The 21,544-nt window shown below is 47.3% G+C and overlaps 1 pseudogene; it reads left to right on the forward strand.

Annotated features, from left to right (window-relative positions):
- The window catches only part of LOC124657496, a 22,570-nt pseudogene extending 2,245 nt beyond the window's left edge, over positions 1–20,325 (forward strand).
- Positions 20,326–21,544: the final 1,219 nt, after the last annotated feature.

The raw sequence follows: 21,544 nt of genomic DNA on the forward strand, positions 1-21,544 counted from the left end.
CCTCGGAGGTTTTCTCCGGGAAAGCTGAGGTGCCCTCGGTGTCCTTGCCGGAATCCTTAGTGGGATCCAGTTGGACTGGGACGAAGGGAGGCGGAGCGGAGGAGATGGGCGTTGCCATGATCGGCTCAGTGGTGGGAGGCGGAGTCGCGGAAGACATCTGAAGACAGAAAAGATCGCGGAAAAACAAAGTTTAGTCGGATCCGCGTCTTCGTCGTAAAGATCATCCCTACCAACTACGGCGAAGGATCGAAGCTCGGAGAACTTACCGTAATGGATTCCGCGGTGGTCGGAGTCGCCGGCGGCGAGGTTTTCGTACAGTGGCTCGCCGGAGTTAAGAACACGATGAACACCACGGTGGTGAAATCGCTCCGGTGATGCTCCGGCGATTTTTCCGGCGGGTTCCGGCACGGCGGAGGAGGAGCTCGCGAGCGGCGCTGCGTAGAGAGGTAGAAAGGGGGGTGAATGAGGATTAGGGGTCGACGACGGATATTTATAGGCCGGTGGGACGAGATTCGTGTTCCGCATCCTGTGGTCGGAACGCAAGCGTCGCACCGTTGGATGCGTGACACGTGTCCCAAACCCTAAACGGTAAAAATGGCTAGAGATAAGTTACCGCACAAATCGCGCAAAAAATGGCGCCAGAATTGGCGGGACCGTTTGAGCCTTTTAAGGTTCCGGGTAATTGCGTGAAGATAAGTTGGCTCTCGTTCGCAAGCAGGGAAGTAACCCGGAAACGTATTTCGAACCCTCGATGGATGAAGTCCCGCAGAATGTGAGCATTTTCCGACTAAAAGTTGGGAAAAGAAGAAAATGTGAAGTTGGAGTTCTTCAAGTTTCTCCGCGTTACCAATATTGTCGGAAACCATGGTGGACTAGCGAAGCGGAAACAGCAGGCGAAACTCGGAGAACTCTGGGGGCTACTATTGTGGGTATACTTCATGGGTGTACCATCGACAGTGCCTAGATCCGGCAAGCCCGGGTGGCCCACAGATGGTGATGAGGCATGTGGCCCATCGGGCGGCCCGGTTCTTGTTGATCCTGACGGAAGATGTCCGGCCCAGGAGCAGGGAGCCGGATCCGACCGACCATGAAGAGGAACCCGGATCCATGGAGGCCTGTTAAGGGACCCGGATCCGGCACGACATAGATGGAAGGGTGGATCCTTGACGTACACGGCAAGACATTGTACCGTAGTTAGGAAACCTGTATCCGGGTAGGACTCTCCATGTAAACCCTAGATCCGTGCGCCTTTATAAGCCGGATCCTGGGCGCCCTAGAGGCACGACCTCAACTCATTGTAACATCGCGAAAGTGCCCAGATAATTCCAGACAAGCAGCAGTAGGCCCTGTCATCGTGCAGGTGTTCCGAAGCTGGGTAATCGCGTACCACCGTCCCGTGTGCACTCCGCCCTATGGCCCCTATTTCTTCTCCCCCTCGTGAGGATCCCTCCTTCGAGGTACTGTCGATTAGGCAACGACATCCCTACCTCACTACTACCTCCGTCATTACAAGCTGAAGATGATCCTGCTGTGAAGCTCAAGTCCAATGAAGTTAGGATTGGACCAATAACACGAGCTCGTGCGAAGCTACTCAAACAACAGGTGAACTTGTTCCTAAACAATACTTTGATTGATGAGAACTTTATACTTGCCTAAGTGCTATTACTTATGTATGATCGAGTTATGAGGAGGGAGCAAGCATCGCACGAGGAGGAGAGGAGCAGGCTGGACCGAGAAGATGGACGTGAAGGCTCGGACATGGAGCTGGACATGAAGACATCCCATGGACGCGCGAGGGAGGAGCGGGAGGAAGGCGCGAGAGGGGAAGATGAAGTTCAGGCCGGTGCCAGATCCGGTCCGACCGGCCGTGCCGCCGGACCATCCGGTCCCAGGCCCGGTCCGACCGGATCCTGCGCCGGGTCCGTCCGGTTTCAACCGGCCGCGGCGCTTGTGCCATCCGGGCACTATCCAGTAAGCCCGGGAGCTTCGCCCGGTCACCACCCGGCGCCAGGCCCGGTTTGAACGATGAGGTCGACGATGAGGTGTCCGGCAAAGCGAGCATGTTTTCCAATGGCTCCAGTGAGTCCCGTGCGGAACCTGTTGCCGCCGATAACGTGGGTTCCACTGCTGTTGTTGTGGCTGTCTGCTCATCTCATGTCATAGCTGCGAACTGTGGAGATTCACGGGTCGTGCTCTGCCGCGGGAAGGAGCCGATTGCTCTCTCCGTCGATCACAAAGTATGAACTGGAATTTACCGCTCAGCTAAGTTTATTAATCCAGTTAAGTTACAAAGTTGTGTCTGATCATGCTTCCGTGTTCCAGCCTGATAGGAAGGTGTTGCGGTCAGAAACCCACCGGCGAGCAGCGACGGGCAACACAGTAGAGCCGGGAGGCTCCCAGGACTGCGGCTGGCCCTGGTCCCTCGAGAGACGGCCCGCAAAGACTCGGCACGCACGTCTGATGCTGGTGCAAGGGCGTGCCACATGACCTATACCTGGTCAGGAAGGTGATGGATTTGCCTTGCTTAGTTTCCTGCATGGCATACACGTAAACATTAAATACGAGCCTCGATCGGCTCTCAGGTTGTCCTGTGAATCGACTCAAGGAGCCGATCCACCCATGATTCGTACGAGGTGCACGATCACATGGTGGTCCTGCTTGATCAAAACAAAGCTAAAACGACCTACTACGATTTAGGGTTTTCACCACATAATCGGAACATCCTACACGTGATTGAGCCTGGCGGCCACGCACGGTGATCATAAACCGACCCTAGATAAGGCCTAAAAACCAACATGAAGTTGATCCCCGGAACATCCTGTCTAGGGCTAGCAAACTACACCCTACGCGCCACTGGATCCTTCAACCCGTTTGTAAGGCCTAACTATGCGAGATATTAAACTAATCCTTGAAGAACAAGGAGCAATCATAACGGATCGGATCTACTAAATAATGATCAAGCGAGGTGCCGCCCTTACACCTAAGATAGGTGTAAGGGCGGCTAGACATCTAAGGGTTGCACGGACGAAAGCATATGATACGATGAAACAATGCTAACCCTAACACGTCTATGATAACTACGTTGCTCGCCATCAACAAGGCTTCAGCACGAGCAACGCATGAACAGCGAATAAACTTGATGCGATCTAGGTAGCATGATGCTTATCCGGAAGAAACCCTCGAGACAAGGGAGTTGGCGATGCGCCTAGATTGATTTGTGGTGAACGTGATTGTTGTTTATTCCAGTAACTCTAGATACATATTTATAGTCCGTAGACTTTCTAACGTGGGAGTAATCCCAACCGTGCACGAGCCAAACTCTATCTAACCGACACGTATCCTACTATATTTACAGATACACGGGCAAACTAGCCCAAATTTTGTATACAAGGCCGATTCAATGTATTCCTTCCAGGTATATTCTTCAAGCCCATCTTTAATCGCGGCCCACCTCTGATCCGGTCAAATTCTGGTGATAACACATGCCCCCCTGGTTTTGGAAATGACAATTCCAAAATCACTCTGCTTTTTCTTCGTCGGGTCATGTCGTGGCAGAGCAGAACCGTCGCAGTATCCTTCATGTTGCCTTGCCTCCTCCACTTCTCCGCGTGACCTGGCCAATTTTTTTTTTCTTTGGGCAACTGCTGTGGCATTGAATCTCCACTATATCCCTTTATTTTAACCGCATCCTGCAGTTCCCTTCTTCATCCCCTTCGCATTAGCACTCCAAAAGCTCTCATCTGCCACCATGTCTTCTTCCTCCTCTGCCTCGTCGGGTCTTTCCACCCAGTCCTCCTCCACCCGCGAGCCGACGCCGGAGTGGGACCCGGAGGAGGCCCATGAGGCCAACATTCGCCGCGCCATCGAAGACGGGGACGAGTCCAGTCACGACTTCTCCGTGCGGTGCGAGGACGACAAGTCCTCGACCGACGGGGAAAGTGACCTTCGCTTCCTTGCCGACGGGGAAACGGAGGAGGAGAGCGATGACGATCGCTTCTCCCGGGATGACTTCACCTCCTCCGAGGAGGAGGAGGGAGGAGGAGGAGGACGACGACACCTCCTCCGATGAGCCGCCGGCCAAGCGCTTACGCCCCGGCCGGGGAACCTCAGCGACTTCGACGGCGACGACGACGCCGACGAGGAAGACGCGAGGACAATGAGGGCCCTGCCGGCGGCCGCGGCAGCAGCCGGCGAGCGAGCCCGCCGGGAGTAGCGCCGACAGCGGCGACGACGGCGACAACGAGGGCAGTGACGGCCCATAGATAGGACCCTTAGCATAGGATCAGTAGTAGTAGATGGGGCAATGTATCCCCTGGTACTTCCTTTTGAGAGCAATCAACTCTTTATGTAAGAAATCCCATTATCAATGAAGAATTTCCCTCAATTTGATTTTGCCGATTTCCTTTATGCTAATTTAGCCGATTTCCCCTCATACTGACTTTGCCGATTGTCCACTTAGCCAATGCTCAATGAGCCGATGGCAACGTATCGGTCCTTCACAACCTATCCTTCAACTCTTCGACTGATGACTTTGAGATCTGGTGGACAATGTGGAAGACCCATGCCTTCAAGAGAGCCCTTAAATTCCTCCCACCAGCTCCAGTGATCCTCTTCTGCAAGAACTCACCATCTTTGAAGAAGGTTATGACGCAGGGCCAGCCGATGACACCCCAATCGGCTTCTAAAAACAGAGCATCTACCAGGTCAGCTGCCCCCCCGATCCTCAGTCAAGGCGAGAATAGCGGTGAGGACACACAGTTCAGACAAATGGACCCGAGCTCGAGCAAATCTGAGAAAACCACTACGCAGAGCCAGCCAGACTTGCCACCATCGGCTTCCAAGAAAAGGTCAGCCACTCCGGTCCTAGCCATTCCTACGAGTGTAGCTGAGAAGGTGGCTAACTTGGCCAAGCCGACAGTAGATACACCAGAGCCGATCACCTTTTCTTCCGTCGAAAGCCGATATTGCAGACGAAACACCAACGGCTTAATGAGCAAAAGGCTGCCTTGTACGCCAACTGATATCTCTGACAGCACTGCTGAACTGGCGACCTTGCGCAAAGGGTTGGAGGTCCTCGAAGAGAAGGTTCAGGCAACAGCTCGTTGAAGCTGAGGAAGCTCTCATTGTTCACTCCCTCGAGGAAGCAGAAGGCCTCGAAGCTGAACTGAAGACCGACTTGGTCAAAATCCACGTCCTCGAAGCTGGTAGATCCTGTGTAATTTGTACTAGAGTCGATGGCTGTGCATCGGCTTTGTTTCTTAGTTCTAAAGTCGATGTCCGTGCATCGGCTGTACATCGTGAGAATTTTTTTTTTACTGGCCGATTTTTCTATCGGCCCCCAACATTTCACTGCACATGTATCGCACATGTTCATCTGATTAGGTGCCCCCCGAGCCGAATCTGCCAGGTAACTGCGGATATCGGCTCTGTAGTTAGCCAAGGCACTGTATTTTAACGTCGGCTCCGTTAGGGCCAATGTTGACTTCTTCCAACTCATCAACCGACGTAAACCTGTTGCCCGTTAGATCGACGTTGAACACAGGCAGAACGTATGGTGAGGATAATTTTGGCCGATTGCTGGAATCGGCCTCCATGTTGATTGAATCGCTCAATGAAGGTTTTGCAATGTTCGTCCATAGATCTTTGGGGCCGATCACAAGGATCGGCCTCGCCACGTTCGTCCATAGATTTGTTCTTGCTATACGGTCAGGCCGGTGGATAAGACCAGCCTGACCCCGTCCTTCGTCATGTCGATGCGCTCGCAGTCGTCCAAATTGATGCATGAGAGTGGCTCTTGGCCTGTCGTCTTTCAAACGTTCATGCCAGCCGTTGAAATCTCGGCTGAGTCATCTGCGTGGACGACCTCTACTTCATCTCCATCCCACTGTATTAAGCATTGGTGCATCGTGGATGGAATGCAACAATTAGCGTGGATCCAATCTCTCCCTAGCGGGACAGCATAGGTGCTCTTGCTATCGACAATAAAGAACGTCGTAGGGATGGTTTTCCTTCCTACGGTCGGATCCACGTTCGAGAACACCTTGTGCGTCGGACGCTTGGCCGTTGAAATCGCTCGGTGTAACGTTGGTCTTGATCGAGATCCGAGCTAGAGCGTCCCAACCGACGTAGCATGGAGTAAGGCATAATGTTGATGCCGCTCCGGTGTCCACCGAGCATCTTGTTGACGGGCTGCCCATTGATATAACCTCGCAAGTACGGGGCCTTCGGATGTCGCGTAGCTCCTTTCTCGTGGCTTCTCAAAGATAACCGGCCGTGGGCCACGATCAAGTTGTGCCACATGTGCTTCGTCTAATCTCGGAGCACTAAACTCCGCCGGAAGGATGAACACCATGTTTGTGCCGGCCGATGTCTCATCATCGGCTTTCTTCCGTCCAGGGCGCCACTCTTTCCTTTGTGGCCGTCCTTCTTCGTCCAGAGTTCGTTGAATTTTCGCGGCCAGATCAGGCCGCGCCTTCCTTAACGTGTGCAGGTATAACCTTTCGGCTTCCTCCAAACCACGTAGTCGCTGAACCCTACGCTTTTGGGAACGGCTGAGTCCATCAGGGCACCACCTTGGCCGGTGGTACTTATCTTCTTCTTCTTCATCATCGTCCTCTAGTTCCTCGAGATCTTCCACCCGAGAGGACTCAGCGTACTTGTTCCGAGGCGGGAGAGGCCCTAGACGTTTGAACACGGACACGTTAGCTGCATCCTTCTTCTTCTGTCTACATTCTGGGCAATTGCCGATTGTAGGCAATCGGCTCATTCCTGAATCCCAGCAGTGTCTGAAGAAGGGACAGTCCCAGTGCCTATCCACGTCGTCTTGCTCTCTCGACTTTTCCTTGGGGTGGCGCTCATATCTCTCCTCGTCACGATCATGCCGACGATGTCTCCTGGCGTCCCTAGCCAGACGATCTCTTTCGTCATCGTTGTCGTATCGTCGGCGTTGGTCGTATTGACTCACGTATTTGTTGAGGAGGTGATCAGAGAGGTCGCTGATATCTCACATTCTTCACTTCTCCCTCCGTGATGTAGCGCTTGCCATCGAGCCGGAGCCGATCGCGTGGAACGGCTTCCTCTTTGTCGTTGTCATGAGAGCAGCTGCCCTCGTCTCTGTCCTCTTGATGGCGTGTATTTCACACGTTCGTTGGGCAACCCCAAGAGGAAGGTATGATGCGCACAGCAGCAAGTTTTCCCTCAGAAAGAAACCAAGGTTTATCGAACCAGGAGGAGCCAATAAGCACGTTGAAGGTTGATGGCGGCGGGATGTAGTGCGGCGCAACACCGGAGATTCCGGCGCCAACGTGGAACCTGCACAACACAACCAAAGTACTTTGCCCCAACGAAACGAGTGAGGTTGTCAATCTCACCGAGCTTGTCTGTAACAAAGGATTAACCGAATTGTGTGGAAGATGATTGTTTGCAGAGAAAACGAGTAAAACAAGTATTGCAGCAGATTTGTATTTCGAGTATTAAAGAATGGACCGGGGTCCATAGTTCACTAGAGGTGTCTCTCCCATAAGATAAAAGCATGTTGGGTGAACAAATTACGGTCGGGCAATTGACAAATAGAGAGGGCATAACAATGCACATACATGTCATGATAAGTATAGTGAGATTTAATTGGGCATTACGACAAAGTACATAGACCGCCATCCAACTGCATGTATGCCTAAAAAGTCCACCTTCAGGTTATCGTCCGAACCCCTTCCAGTATTAAGTTGCAAAGCAACAGACAATTGCATTAAGTATGGTGCGTAATGTAATCAACAACTACATCCTCGGACATAGCGCCAATGTTTTATCCCTAGTGGCAACAGACACAACACAACCTTAGAACTTTACGTCACTCGTCCCGAGTGTCAATGCGGGCATGAACCCACTATCGAGCATAAATACTCCCTCTTGGAGTTAAAAGCAAAAACTTGGCCAGAGCCTCTACTAATAACGGAGAGCATGCAAGATCATAAACAACACATATGTAATAACTTGATAATTAACATAACATGGTATTCTCTATCCATCGGATCCCGACAAACACAACATAGAGTATTACGAGATAGATGATCTTGATCATGTTAGGCAGCTCACAAGATCCAACAATGAAGCACAATGAGGAGAAGACAACCATCTAGCTACTGCTATGGACCCATAGTCCGGGGGTGAACTACTCACTCATCACTCCGGAGGCGACCATGGCGGTGTAGAGTCCTCCGGGAGATGAATCCCCTCTCCGGCGGGGTGCCGGAGGAGATCTCCGAGAATCCCCCGAGATGGGATCGGCGGCGGCGGCGTCTCGGTAAGGTTTTCCGTATCGTGGTTTTTCGCCTCGGGGGTTTCGCGACGGAGGCTTTAAGTAGGCGGAAGGGCGAGTCGGGGGGCTGACGAGGGGCCCACACCACGGGCGGCGCGGGCCCCGCTTGGCCGCGCCGCCTTGTGGTTTGGCCACCTCGTGGCCCCACTTCGTATGCTCTTCGGTCTTCGGAAGGTTCGTGGCGAAATAGGCCCACGGGTCTTCGTTTCGTCCAATTCCGAGAATATTTCGTTACTAGGATTTCTGAAACCAAAAACAGCGAGAAAACAACAAGCGGCACTTCGGCATCTTGTTAATAGGTTAGTTCCGAGAAAATGCACGAATATGACATAAAGTGTGCATAAAACATGTAGGTATCATCAATAATATGGCATAGAACATAAGAAATTATCGATACGTCGGAGACGTATCAAGCATCCCCAAGCTTAGTTACTGCTCGTCCGAGCGAGGTAAAACGATAACAAAGATAATTTCTGAAGTGACATGCCATCATAACCTTGATCATACTATTTGTAAACATATGTAGTGGATGCAGCGATCAAAACAATGGTAATGACATGAGTAAACAAGTGAATCATAAAGCAAAGACTTTTCATGAATAGTACTTCAAGACAAGCATCAATAAGTCTTGCATAAGAGTTAACTCATAAAGCAATAAATCAAAGTAAAGGTATTGAAGCAACACAAAGGAAGATTAAGTTTCAGCGGTTGCTTTCAACTTGTAACATGTATATCTCATGGATAATTGTCAACATAGAGTAATATAACAAGTGCAATATGCAAGTATGTAGGAATCAATGCACGGTTCACACAAGTGTTTGCTTCTTGAGGTGGAGAGAGATAGGTGAGCTGACTCAACATAAAAGTAAAAGAGAATGGTCCTTCAAAGAGGAAAGCATCGATTGCTATATTTGTGCTAGAGCTTTTATTTTGAAAACATGAAACAATTTTGTCAACGGTAGTAATAAAGCATATGAGTTATGTAAATTATATCTTACAAGTTGCAAGCCTCATGCATAGTATACTAATAGTGCCCGCACCTTGTCCTAATTAGCTTGGACTACCGGATCTTTGCAATGCACATGTTTTAACCAAGTGTCACAATGGGGTACCTCCATGCCGCTTTGTACAAAGGTCTAAGGAGAAAGCTCGCATTTTGGATTTCTCGCTTTTGATTATTCTCAACTTAGACATCCATACCGGGACAACATGGACAACGAGATAATGGACTCCTCTTTAATGCATAAGCATGTGGCAACAATTATTATTCTCATATGAGATTGAGGATATATGTCCAAAACTGAAACTTCCACCATGAATCATGGCTTTAGTTAGCGGCCCAATGTTCTTCTCTAACAATATGCATGCTCCAACCATTAAGGTGGTAGATCTCTCTTACTTCGGACAAGACGGACATGCATAGCAACTCACATGATATTCAACAAAGAATAGTTGATGGCGTCCCCAGAAGCATGGTTATCGCACAACAAGCAACTTAATAAGAGATAAAGTGCATAAGTACATATTCAATACCACAATAGTTTTTAAGATATTTGTCCCATGAGCTATATATTGCAAAGGTGAATGATGGAATTTTAAAGGTAGCACTCAAGCAATTTACTTTGGAATGGCGGATAAATACCATGTAGTAGGTAGGTATGGTGGACACAAATGGCATAGTGGTTGGCTCAAGGATTTTGGATGCATGAGAAGTATTCCCTCTCGATACAAGGTTTAGGCTAGCAAGGTTATTTGAAACAAACACAAGGATGAACGGTGCAGCAAAACTCACATAAAAGACATATTGTAAACATTATAAGACTCCACACCGTCTTCCTTGTTGTTCAAAACTCAATACTAGATGTTATCTAGACTCTAGAGAAACCAAATATGCAAACCAAATTAGCAAGCTCTAAGTGTTTCTTCATTAATGGGTGCAAAGTATATGATGCAAGAGCTTAAACATGAGCACAACAATTGCCAAGTATCAAATTATCCAAGACATTTTAGAGTTACTACATGTAGCATTTTCCAATTCCAACCATATAACAATTTAACGAAGAAGAAACTTCGCCATGAATACTATGAGTAGAGCCTAAGGACATACTTGTCCATATGCTACAGCGGAGCGTGTCTCTCTCCCATAAAGTGAATGCTAGGATCCATTTTATTCAAACAAAACAAAAAACAAAAACAAACCGACGCTCCAAGCAAAGTGCATAAGATGTGACGGAATAAAAATATAGTTTCGGGGGAGGAACCTGATAATGTTGTCGATGAAGAAGGGGATGCCTTGGGCATCCCCAAGCTTAGACAGCTTGAGTCTTCTTAGAATATGCGAGGGGTGAACCACCGGGGCATCCCCAAGCTTAGAGCTTTCACTCTCCTTGATCATATTGCATCATACTCCTCTCTTGATCCTTGAAAACTTCCTCCACACCAAACTCGAAACAACTCATTAGAGGGTTAGTGCACAATAAAAATTCACATGTTCAGAGGTGACACAATCATTCTTAACACTTCTGGACATTGCATAAAGCTACTGGACATTAATGGATCAAAAGAAATTCATCCAACATAGCAAAAGAGGCAATGCGAAATAAAAGACAGAATCTGTCAAAACAGAAGAGTCCGTAAAGATGGATTTTATTAGGCCACCAGACTTGCTCAAATGAAAATGCTCAAATTGAATGAAAGTTGCGTACATATCTGAGGATCATGCACGTAAATTGGCTTAATTTTCTGAGCTACCTACAGGGAGGTAGACCCAGATTCGTGACAGCAAAGAAATGCTGGAAGCTGCGCGGTAATCCAAATCTAGTACTTACTTTACTATCAAAGACTTTACTTGGCACAACAAAACTCAAAACTAAGATAAGGAGAGGTTGCTACAGTAGTAAACAACTTCCAAGACACAAATATAAAACAAAAATACTGTAGTAAAAACATGGGTTGTCTCCCATAAGCGCTTTTCTTTAACGCCTTTCAGCTAGGCGCAGAAAGTGTATCTCAAGTAACATCAAGAGACGAAGCATCAACATCATAATTTGTTCTAATAATAGAATCATAAGGTAACTTCATTCTCTTTCTAGGGAAGTGTTCCATACCTTTCTTGAGAGGAAATTGATATTTAATATTACCTTCCTTCATATCAATAGTAGCACCAACGGTTCGAAGAAAAGGTCTTCCCAATATAATGGGGCAAGATGCATTGCATTCAATATCCAAGACAACAAAATCAACGGGGACAAGGTTATTGTTAACCATAATATGAACATTATCAACTTTCCCCAAAGGTTTCTTTTTAGCATTATCAGCGAGATTAACATCCAAATAACAATTTTTCAATGGTGGCAAGTCAAGCATATCATAGACTTTTTTAGGCATAACGAAATACTTGCACCAAGATCACATAAAGCATTACAATCAAAATCTTTGACTCTCATTTTAATGATGGGCTCCCAACCATCCTCTAGCTTTCTAGGAATAGAAGTTTCAAGTTTTAGTTTCTCTTCTCTAGCTTTTATGAGAGCATTTGTAATATGTTTTGTGAAAGCCAAGTTTATAGCACTAGCATTAGGACTTTTAGCAAGTTTTTGTAAGAACTTTATAACTTCAGAGATGTGGCAATCATCAAAATCTAAATCATTACAATCTAAAGCAATGGGATTATCATCCCCAAGGTTGGAAAAAATTTCAGCGGTTTTATCACAAGCGGTTTCAGCGAGTTTTAGCGGTTTCGGGTAATTTTGCGCGCTTTGCACTAGGAGTAGAAGCATTGCCAACACCAATTATTTTACCATTGATAGTAGGAGGTGCAGCAACATGTGAATCATTAGCATTGCTAGTGGTGGTAATAGTCCAAACTTTAGCTACATTTTCCTTTTTAGCTAGTTTTTCATTTTCTTCTCTATCCCACCTAGCACGCTGATTCGGCCATTAATCTTATATTCTCATTAATTCTAACTTGGATGGCATTTGCTGTAGTAACAATTTTATTTTCAATATCCCTATTAGGCATAACTTTCGATTTCAAAAGATCAACATCGGAGGCAAGACTATCAACTCTAGAAACAAGAATATCAATTTTATTGAGCTTTTCCTCAACGATTTGTTAAAAGCGGTTTGTGTACTAATAAATTCTTTAAGCATAGCTTCAAGTCCAGGGGTGTATTCCTATTATTGTTGTAAGAATTCCCATAAGAATTAGCATAACCGTTACCATTATTATAAGGATATGGCCTATAGTTATTACTAGAATTGTTCTGATAAGCATTGTTGTTGAAATTATTATTTTTAATGAAGTTTACATCAACATGTTCTTCTTGGGCAACCAATGAAGCTAATGGAACATTATTAGGATCAACATTAGTCCTATCATTCGCAAGCATAGACATAATAGCATCAACCTTATCATTCAAGGAAGAGGATTCTTCAACGAATTTACCTTCTTACCTTGTGGAGCTCTTTCACGTGTGCCATTCGGAAGTAATTAACCATCATATTATCAAGAAGCTTTGTTGCTTCACCAAGAGTGATGGACATAAAGGTACCTCCAGCAGCTGAATCCAATAAATTCCGCGAAGAAAAATTTAATCCTGCATAGAAGGTTTGGATGATCATCCAAGTAGTCGGTCCATGGGTTGGGCAATTTTTAACCGAGAGATTTCATTCTTTCCCAAGCTTGAGCAACATGTTCATTATCCAATTGTTTAAAATTCATTATGCTACTCCTCAAAGATATAATTTTAGCGAGGGGATAATATCTACCAATAAAAGCATCCTTGCATTTAGTCCATGAATCAATACTATTCTTAGGCGAGAGATAGCAACCAATCTTTAGCTCTTCCTCTTAATGAGAAAGGAAACAATTTTAATTTTATAATGTCACCATCTACATCTTTATACTTTTGCATTTCACATAGTTCAACAAAATTATTGAGATGGGCAGCAACATCATCGGAACTAACACCGAGAAAATTGCTCTCGCATAACAAGATTCAAGTAAAGCGAGGTTTAATTTCAAAGAATTCTGCTGTAGTAGCAGGTGGAGCAATAGGTGTGCATAAGAAATCATTATTATTTGTGCTAGTGAAGTCACACAACTTAGTATTTTCAGGGTTGGCCATTTTAGCAATAGTAAATAAAACAAACTAGATAAAGTAAATGCAAGTAAACTAATTTTTTTGTGTTTTTGATATAGCAAACAAGACGAGTAAATAAAGTAAAGCTAGCAACTAATTTTTTTGTGTTTTGATATAAGTGCAGCAAACAAAGTAGTAAATAAAATAAAGCAAGACAAAAACAAAGTAAAGAGATTGAGAAGTGGAGACTCCCCTTGCGGCGTGTCTTGATCTCCCGACGGCGACGAAAAGTCGTACCGGACCGAGTATGAGTGCTTTACCTTTCCCCGCAACGGCGCAAAAGAGCTTGATGGCGTGTATTTCACACGTTCGTTGGGCAACCCCAAGAGGAAGGTATGATGCGCACGGCAGCAAGTTTTCCCTCGGAAAGAAACCAAGGTTTATCGAACCGGGAGGAGCCAAGAAGCACGTTGAAGGTTGATGGCGGCGGGATGTAGTGCGGCGCAACACCGGAGATTCCGGCGCCAACGTGGAACCTGCACAACACAACCAAAGTACTTTGCCCCAACGAAGCAGTGAGGTTGTCAATCTCACCGGCTTGCTTGTAACAAAGGATTAACCGTATTGTGTGGAAGATGATTGTTTGCGAGAGAAAACGAGTAAAACAAGTATTGCGGCAGATTTGTATTTCGGTATTAAAGAATGGACCGGGGTCCACGGTTCACTAGAGGTGTCTCTCCCATAAGATAAAAGCATGTTGGGTGAACAAATTACGGTCGGGCAATTGACAAATAGAGAGGGCATAACAATGCACATACATGTCATGATAAGTATAGTGAGATTTAATTGGGCATTACGACAAAGTACATAGACCGCCATCCAACTGCATCTATGCCTAAAAAGTCCACCTTCGAGTTATCGTCCGAACCCCTTCCAGTATTAAGTTGCAAAGCAACGAGACAATTGCATTAAGTATGGTGCGTAATGTAATCAACAACTACATCCTCGGACATAGCGCCAATGTTTTATCCCTAGTGGCAACGGCACAACACAACCTTAGAACTTTACGTCACTTGTCCCGGTGTCAATGCGAGGCATGAACCCACTATCGAGCATAAATACTCCCTCTTGGAGTTAAAAGCAAAAACTTGGCCGAGCCTCTACTAATAACGGAGAGCATGCAAGATCATAAACAACACATATGTAATAACTTGATAATTAACATAACATGGTATTCTCTATCCATCGGATCCCGACAAACACAACATAGAGTATTACGGATAGATGATCTTGATCATGTTAGGCAGCTCACAAGATCCAACAATGAAGCACAATGAGGAGAAGACAACCATCTAGCTACTGCTATGGACCCATAGTCCGGGGGTGAACTACTCACTCATCACTCCGGAGGCGACCATGGCGGTGTAGAGTCCTCCGGGAGATGAATCCCCTCTCCGGCGGGGTGCGGGAGGAGATCTCCGAATCCCCCGAGATGGGATCGGCGGCGGCGGCGTCTCGGTAAGGTTTTCCGTATCGTGGTTTTTCGCCTCGGGGGTTTCGCGACGGAGGCTTTAAGTAGGCGGAAGGGCGAGTCGGGGGCCGACGAGGGGCCCACACCACGGGGCGGCGCGGCCCCCGCTTGGCCGCGCCGCCTTGTGGTTTGGCCACCTCGTGGCCCCACTTCGTATGCTCTTCGGTCTTCGGAAGGTTCGTGGCGAAATAGGCCCACGGGTCTTCGTTTCGTCCAATTCCGAGAATATTTCGTTACTAGGATTTACGAAACCAAAAACAGCGAGAAAACAACAAGCTGGCACTTCGGCATCTTGTTAATAGGTTAGTTCCGAGAAAATGCACGAATATGACATAAAGTGTGCATAAAACATGTAGGTATCATCAATAATATGGCATAGAACATAAGAAATTATCGATACGTCGGAGACGTATCACCTTACCAGAGTGGTGCCCAGGTCCTACCATGTTGATGTTGAACGAGAAGCCTGGCTGGCACCTCCCAGGGTAAGTGCACTCCACCATGTTAACGGCGGGGAAGGGGTGTGTGTCAACTTTCATGGCGTACTGGCTGAAAATTAGACGCCCTTGTTCTATCGCCATCTGGATCTGCTGACGCCACACCCTGCAGTCGTTGGTGACATGGGTGAACGTGTTATGCCACTTGCAGTATGGCTTTCCGTTCAGCTCCTGCGCCGTGGGGATTTTGTGGCCTTCGGGTACCTTTAGCTGCTTCTCCTTAAGTAAGAGGTCGAAAATCTGTCCAGCCTTGGTCACGTCGAAGTCAAACCCTCTTGGAGGACCTTGTGGCTTAACCCACTTGCAGGACACGGGGCTTGCCCCCGAGTCCATTCAGCCATCGCTACCTCTTGATCTCCCGCGAGCCTTCATCTTCATCCGCCTCAACCGGGACCACCGCACGCTTGAATTTATCCTGGTATACCTCACGGGTGGTGCTTGCTCATATAATGACGGCTTACGCACCATGTGCGCCGGTGAAGGGTAGTCCGCTTGGGAGGCCACATCCTTGATTGGTGATGCGAGACCCACCACCGCCAACTCGATCGCTTCTTTTCAGTCACACGAGCCGAATAGCATCGGTTCCTAACGGTCCTGAAGCGCTGGATATATTCGACACCTGTTTCTCCGCGCTTCGTCGTACTTGTGCTAGATCGGCAATGCCAGCCTCGGAAGCCTCTGAGTGATACTGCATGTGGAACTGTTCTTCCAACTGCTTCCAAGTCCGGATTGAGTCTGGTGGCAGCGATGTGTACCACCCGAAAGCCGATTCTGTGAGGGACTGTGCGAAGAACCTCACCCGCAGCTCATCTGACGTTGAGATCGCGCCCAGCTGTGCCAAATATCGGCTCACATGCTCGATTGAGCTGGAGCCATCTGATCCACTAAATTTGGAGAATTCAGGGAGCCGATATTTGGGTGGTAGTGGGATCAACTCGTACTCGTTGGGGTACGGCTTGGAATAGCCGATTGCCCTCCTTTTCGGCACCATGCCGAACTGGTCTCTCAAGATTGTACTGATCCGATCCGCGGTGCTGGGCTGCAGGAGTCGAACTCCGAAGATTCGCCGGAGTGGCGTACTTAGCCAGCCACGCTTGCTTCTCAAGCTCGAGCCAGCTGCAGGAGTTGGGCTCGGAGGTTGATCGGGGTGGCATACTTAGCTAGCCACGTACGCTTCTCAAGATCTGTTCCCGAAGTTCCTCCTCGCTGTTCCCGAAGTCCCCGTCGCTGTGCACCTGGTTCGTGAGTGCCCGATTCTCGCAGATCGGCACGTATGTGCACGTGTATCCGTGAGGGATCTCCTTAGGCGCCTCATGCAAGAACCGGTAATCACTAGGGTCACCACCGATCTTGTAGACGACGTATGCCGGTGAACTCGGCACTTCGGTGCTGCCAACGCAAATGGCAGCGGTGGTCGGGACCGGAGTGGCATCTCTCCCTGGTGAGTCCCTAGAGCTGGTCCCGACGGAGAGTATCGATGCCTCATGATTTCCGGGATCACCCGAAGAGCGACACGCTCCAAAGTGTTCACCAGGCTCTCAAAATGGCGGTGCAGCGAATGAGCTACCATGAAATTAATCTCCTGACGCAGAGACCTGGTGCGTTCTTCTGACGGGGCGGACAGGTCTACTCCATCAAGCGCGCCTTCAGGTGAGAACCCTTTCCACCTGATGCTCGTGTGAGCGGGTTCTCCGGAAAGAGCCGATGAGGTCGGCTTCGAGGATCGCTTTGACCTCGTCATACTTCTTCTTGAGCTCCTCGGTCGGATCCTCGTACGTGACCGGAGTACCTTCCGCCATCTCGGATGTAGATGGCGATGCGGTTGATGTCGAAGATTGTCCCACCGAGCGTGCCGGAATGTGTTGCGGTCGAAACCCACCGGCGAGCAGCGACGGGCAACACGAGAGAGCCGGGAGGCTCCCGGGACTGCGGCTGGCCCTGGTCCCTCGAGCGACGGCCCGCAAAGACTCGGCACGCACGTCCGATGCTTGGTGCAAGGGCGTGCCACTGACCTATACCTGGTCAGGAAGGTGATGGATTTGCCTTGCTTAGTTTCCTGCATGGCATACACGTAAACATTAAATACGAGCCTCGATCGGCTCTCAGGTTGTCCTGTGAATCGGCTCAAGGAGCCGATCCACCCATGATTCGTACGAGGTGCACGATCACATGGTGGTCCTGCTTGATCAAAACAAAGCTAAAACGACCTACTACGATTTAGGGTTTTCACCACATAATCGGAACATCCTACACGTGATTGAGCTCGGCGGCCACGCACGGTGATCATAAACCGACCCTAGACAAGGCCTAAAAACCAACATGAAGTTGATCCCGGAACATCCTGTCTAGGGCTAGCAAACTACACCCTACGCGCCACTGGATCCTTCAACCCGTTTGTAAGGCCTAACTATGAGATATTAAACTAATCCTTGAAGAACAAGGAGCAATCATAACGGATCGGATCTACTAAATAATGATCAAGTGAGGTGCCGCCCTTACACCTAAGATAGGTGTAAGGGCGGCTAGACGTCTAAGGGTTGCACGGACGAAAGCATATGATACGATGAAACAATGCTAACCCTAACACGTCTATGATAACTACGTTGCTCGCCATCAACAAGGCTTCAGCACGAGCAACGCATGAACAGCGAATAAACTTGTACTGCCTAGATCGCAAGATGCGATCTAGGCAGCATGATGCTTACCCGGAAGAAACCCTCGAGACAAGGGAGTTGGCGATGCGCCTAGATTGATTTGTGGTGAACGTGATTGTTGTTTATTCCAGTAACCCTAGATACATATTTATAGTCCGTAGACTTTCTAACGTGGGAGTAATCCCAACCGTGCACGAGCCAAACTCTATCTAACCGACACGTATCCTACTATATTTACAGATACACGGGCAAACTAGCCCAAACTTTGTATACAAGGCCGATTCAATGTATTCCTTCCAGGTATATTCTTCAAGCCCATCTATAATCGCGGCCCACCTCTGATCCGGTCAAATTCTGGTGATAACAGAAGGATGAGCTCGCCAGGTGGGAAGGTCATTGACTGGAATGGTTATCGTGTCTCTGGTATACTCGCAATGTCATGGTCAATCGGTAAGTTTTGCATGTCCAGGCTTATTATATGTATGGAATTATTGATGATGTCAAGCTGGTTGTAAAAAATGTTCTGAATAAGATTAAGGTCTAAGCATGATTTCTGTTACTTTTTGACCAATTTAAAATACAAATTTGGTAGCCCAACATGTACCGTTGCCATCATGATCTCTAGAAGGTTCTTTGGTAAACTCTAGGATGCATCTCTTTGTAAGCTAAGGCAGACAAAAAGCTTCACAACAAGTAAGACCGTACCAGGATATGCTCCTGAAGTATTCTGCCTATGCAGCATATATGACATTACTTTAATCGTCACAGCCAAACATCCATAGAATTACAATAGTAGTAGTTCTATGGCCATATCTTGCTGCATATGTCATCTGGGATTTCAGTAAACAAGGATACTTGAACCACTAGAAGCCTATATGAAACCATCAGTCTTTGTGCTGTCAAAAAGATAAAAACCCATCACCTTTGTCTTAATATTTGCAATCATCTTAAGTCTCTGGTACTAGGTCATTGTGTGAAACATCTAAGTAATATTTCTCATTCCCCATATGAACATGTGAATACATAAAATTGAATTGGCGCCACAATTTTGATCATACATCTTGGATCTTTTTTCTGTACAAACTGTGCCGATTTCTCTTTCAGGTGGTATTTCAATATATGAGATCATCTGATATCACGTTACTACATTAGCTCATTTCAGGTGTTAAATTATAACTGTAAAGAAATGATCCATTTCATATACTAGCAACTTGCAACTCCGCATTTTCCCATCTGAGAAAAATCATGGCTACTATTAGTCCGTGTTCCTCATTTTTATCTTGGTTCCTTACCTGGAAATACGGGGATGGGGACGAAGTTGTCTGTGGACTTCAATATGTTCTTGTGAAAGTGTTCGGATTAGGATGCAGATGTCCTTAAGAAGGCCAAAGTAAAATGTCCCCCGTATTGAAGGAACAAAGGTACCCTATATATACTTATGCTGTTATGTGTGCAAGTGCCTCGGGTAGTTGTGAACTATGGCCATGGCTAATATAAGATATTAGTTGTTTCTTACGGTTGGTGCCATCTGAATAGTTCCATTATTAAAACTTGGACAACTCTGTTCTCCCTGTTCCATATGAGAAGTTAACTGAACTAAGATATTAAACCAACCAATTTCTCTATGCATTTGTTTGCCTGTCTGAAGTTCCCTTTGGTTTATCAACTTGAAGCGGAACTCAACAATATTCTTGCAGGGGACCGATACCTGAAACCATTTGTGATTCCAAAACCCGAAGTCACTGTTATTCCACGGGCAAAAGATAATGACTGCCTCATTCTAGCGAGCGATGGTCTGTGGGATGTCATGTCAAATGAGGACGCATGCAAAATTGCACGACGGCAGATCCTTCTTTGGCACAAGAATAAAAACGATGGTGCATATTCTGATGAGGGCGGCGGCGAACCCACTATGAACCCCTGCCGCAAGCGAACTGGCTGATTGTCTCGTGAGGCTAGCGCCGATGAAAGGGAGCAATGACAACATCAGTGTCATTGTTATTGACCTGAAATCACGAAAGAAGCCCAAGGGAAAATCGTAACATGCTCCTAACTCACCTGACTAGCTGACCGTGGTCTGCGACCAGAGTTTCCTCTGCTAGTCTGCGTTCCTTGCAAGACGTCACGCCTCCATTTTTTTCGTCTTCAGATGTTCTGCAAGAGTTGTATGTGTATATGCTAATAGGTGTGGTTCCGACGATCTGATGTGCGGGGTGTGTGTCCATGTATACCCCCTTGCCCTTGTGCTTTGGGGCAGTTCGCATTTGTTTTCGGAACATCCATGTAAATGTTATGGTATCTGCATAATAATTGAGCATTGCAAAAGAGTGAGCAGCTGATATGATTATATACTCCCTCCGTTCTCTTTTAGTCTCTATTCTAGGGAACCCTAGACAAATTAGTAGTGTATTTATTATATAGCACTACTTAAATTGGTAAACATCCAATCCAAACTACATTGGAAATAGTGACATCCAATAGATAAAGGATGAACACTTTGTTTTCTATATTCTTGTTGACTAAAAGGTATAATGTAGAGTATCTCATAACAAATTTTAGACCTAGAATGCTTATAGGTATCCCTCTCTCTAATCACCAGATGCACCTTTGTTCTTTTTGACATGAGATCATCAAATGAGAAGATGGATGTTGATGAAAATGCCCGGACCCCCTCTATGGCTGCTCTCAACATGGCTCAATGTCTGACATATATTGTTGCTTTAAAATTAGGTTTTTGAGCACTGAATTTGTGTTTACCTATGGTGCAAAACATTTTTCTCGAGAAGCTTTGCATTACTACTTGAATATGTCAATGAGTATATTCATTCAATTGAATTCATTGTCCTTCATTGTTCAGCCTTGGGCGACACTTGGTGGCACTCTGATCCGCTAAGAGCATCTCTAGCAAACACCGCAAACCGCAAACCCTAAAAACACGTATGGAGGCCACCCCAAATGTGTTTTGCGGGCTGAAAAAAAATGAAGCGTAGCCCAGACACCGCAAAAAAATCCCTAAAACAACATATTCCTTATGATGGCCCACAATTAACCTTTTTTATTTTTTCCTCTTCTTCAACCTCCCACCTGGGCACGCCCCGCCCGCCCCCAGCCACCGCCGGCGCGCGCCCGCACGCCCCCAGCCGCCTGCCTGCCGCCGCACGCCCGCCGTCCGGCTGCTCCACCCTTGCCCTCAACCGCTGCTTGCTCGCCACCTTCCCGGCGAGCTCAGCCCGCTCCTGGCGCCGGCCAAGTGGAGGTCGACCACCGACGAGCTCCATTCCCTCCATCTTTGTGTCCAATTTGGCCGGAGTCCTGCGAATTTTGGCTGACTCCAGCCCGCGGACGATGACGCTAGGCTGAAATTTACTTTGCTCCAACGCGGAAGTGGGTTTATGGTTCACACTCGCGAGACTGGGTAATTGGGATTTCCGCGAGGCGAAACTGGATAGATTAGAAAAAAAATC

Source organism: Lolium rigidum, chromosome 5 (assembly GCF_022539505.1).
Source record: "Lolium rigidum isolate FL_2022 chromosome 5, APGP_CSIRO_Lrig_0.1, whole genome shotgun sequence".
Taxonomy (NCBI): Eukaryota; Viridiplantae; Streptophyta; class Magnoliopsida; order Poales; family Poaceae; genus Lolium; species Lolium rigidum.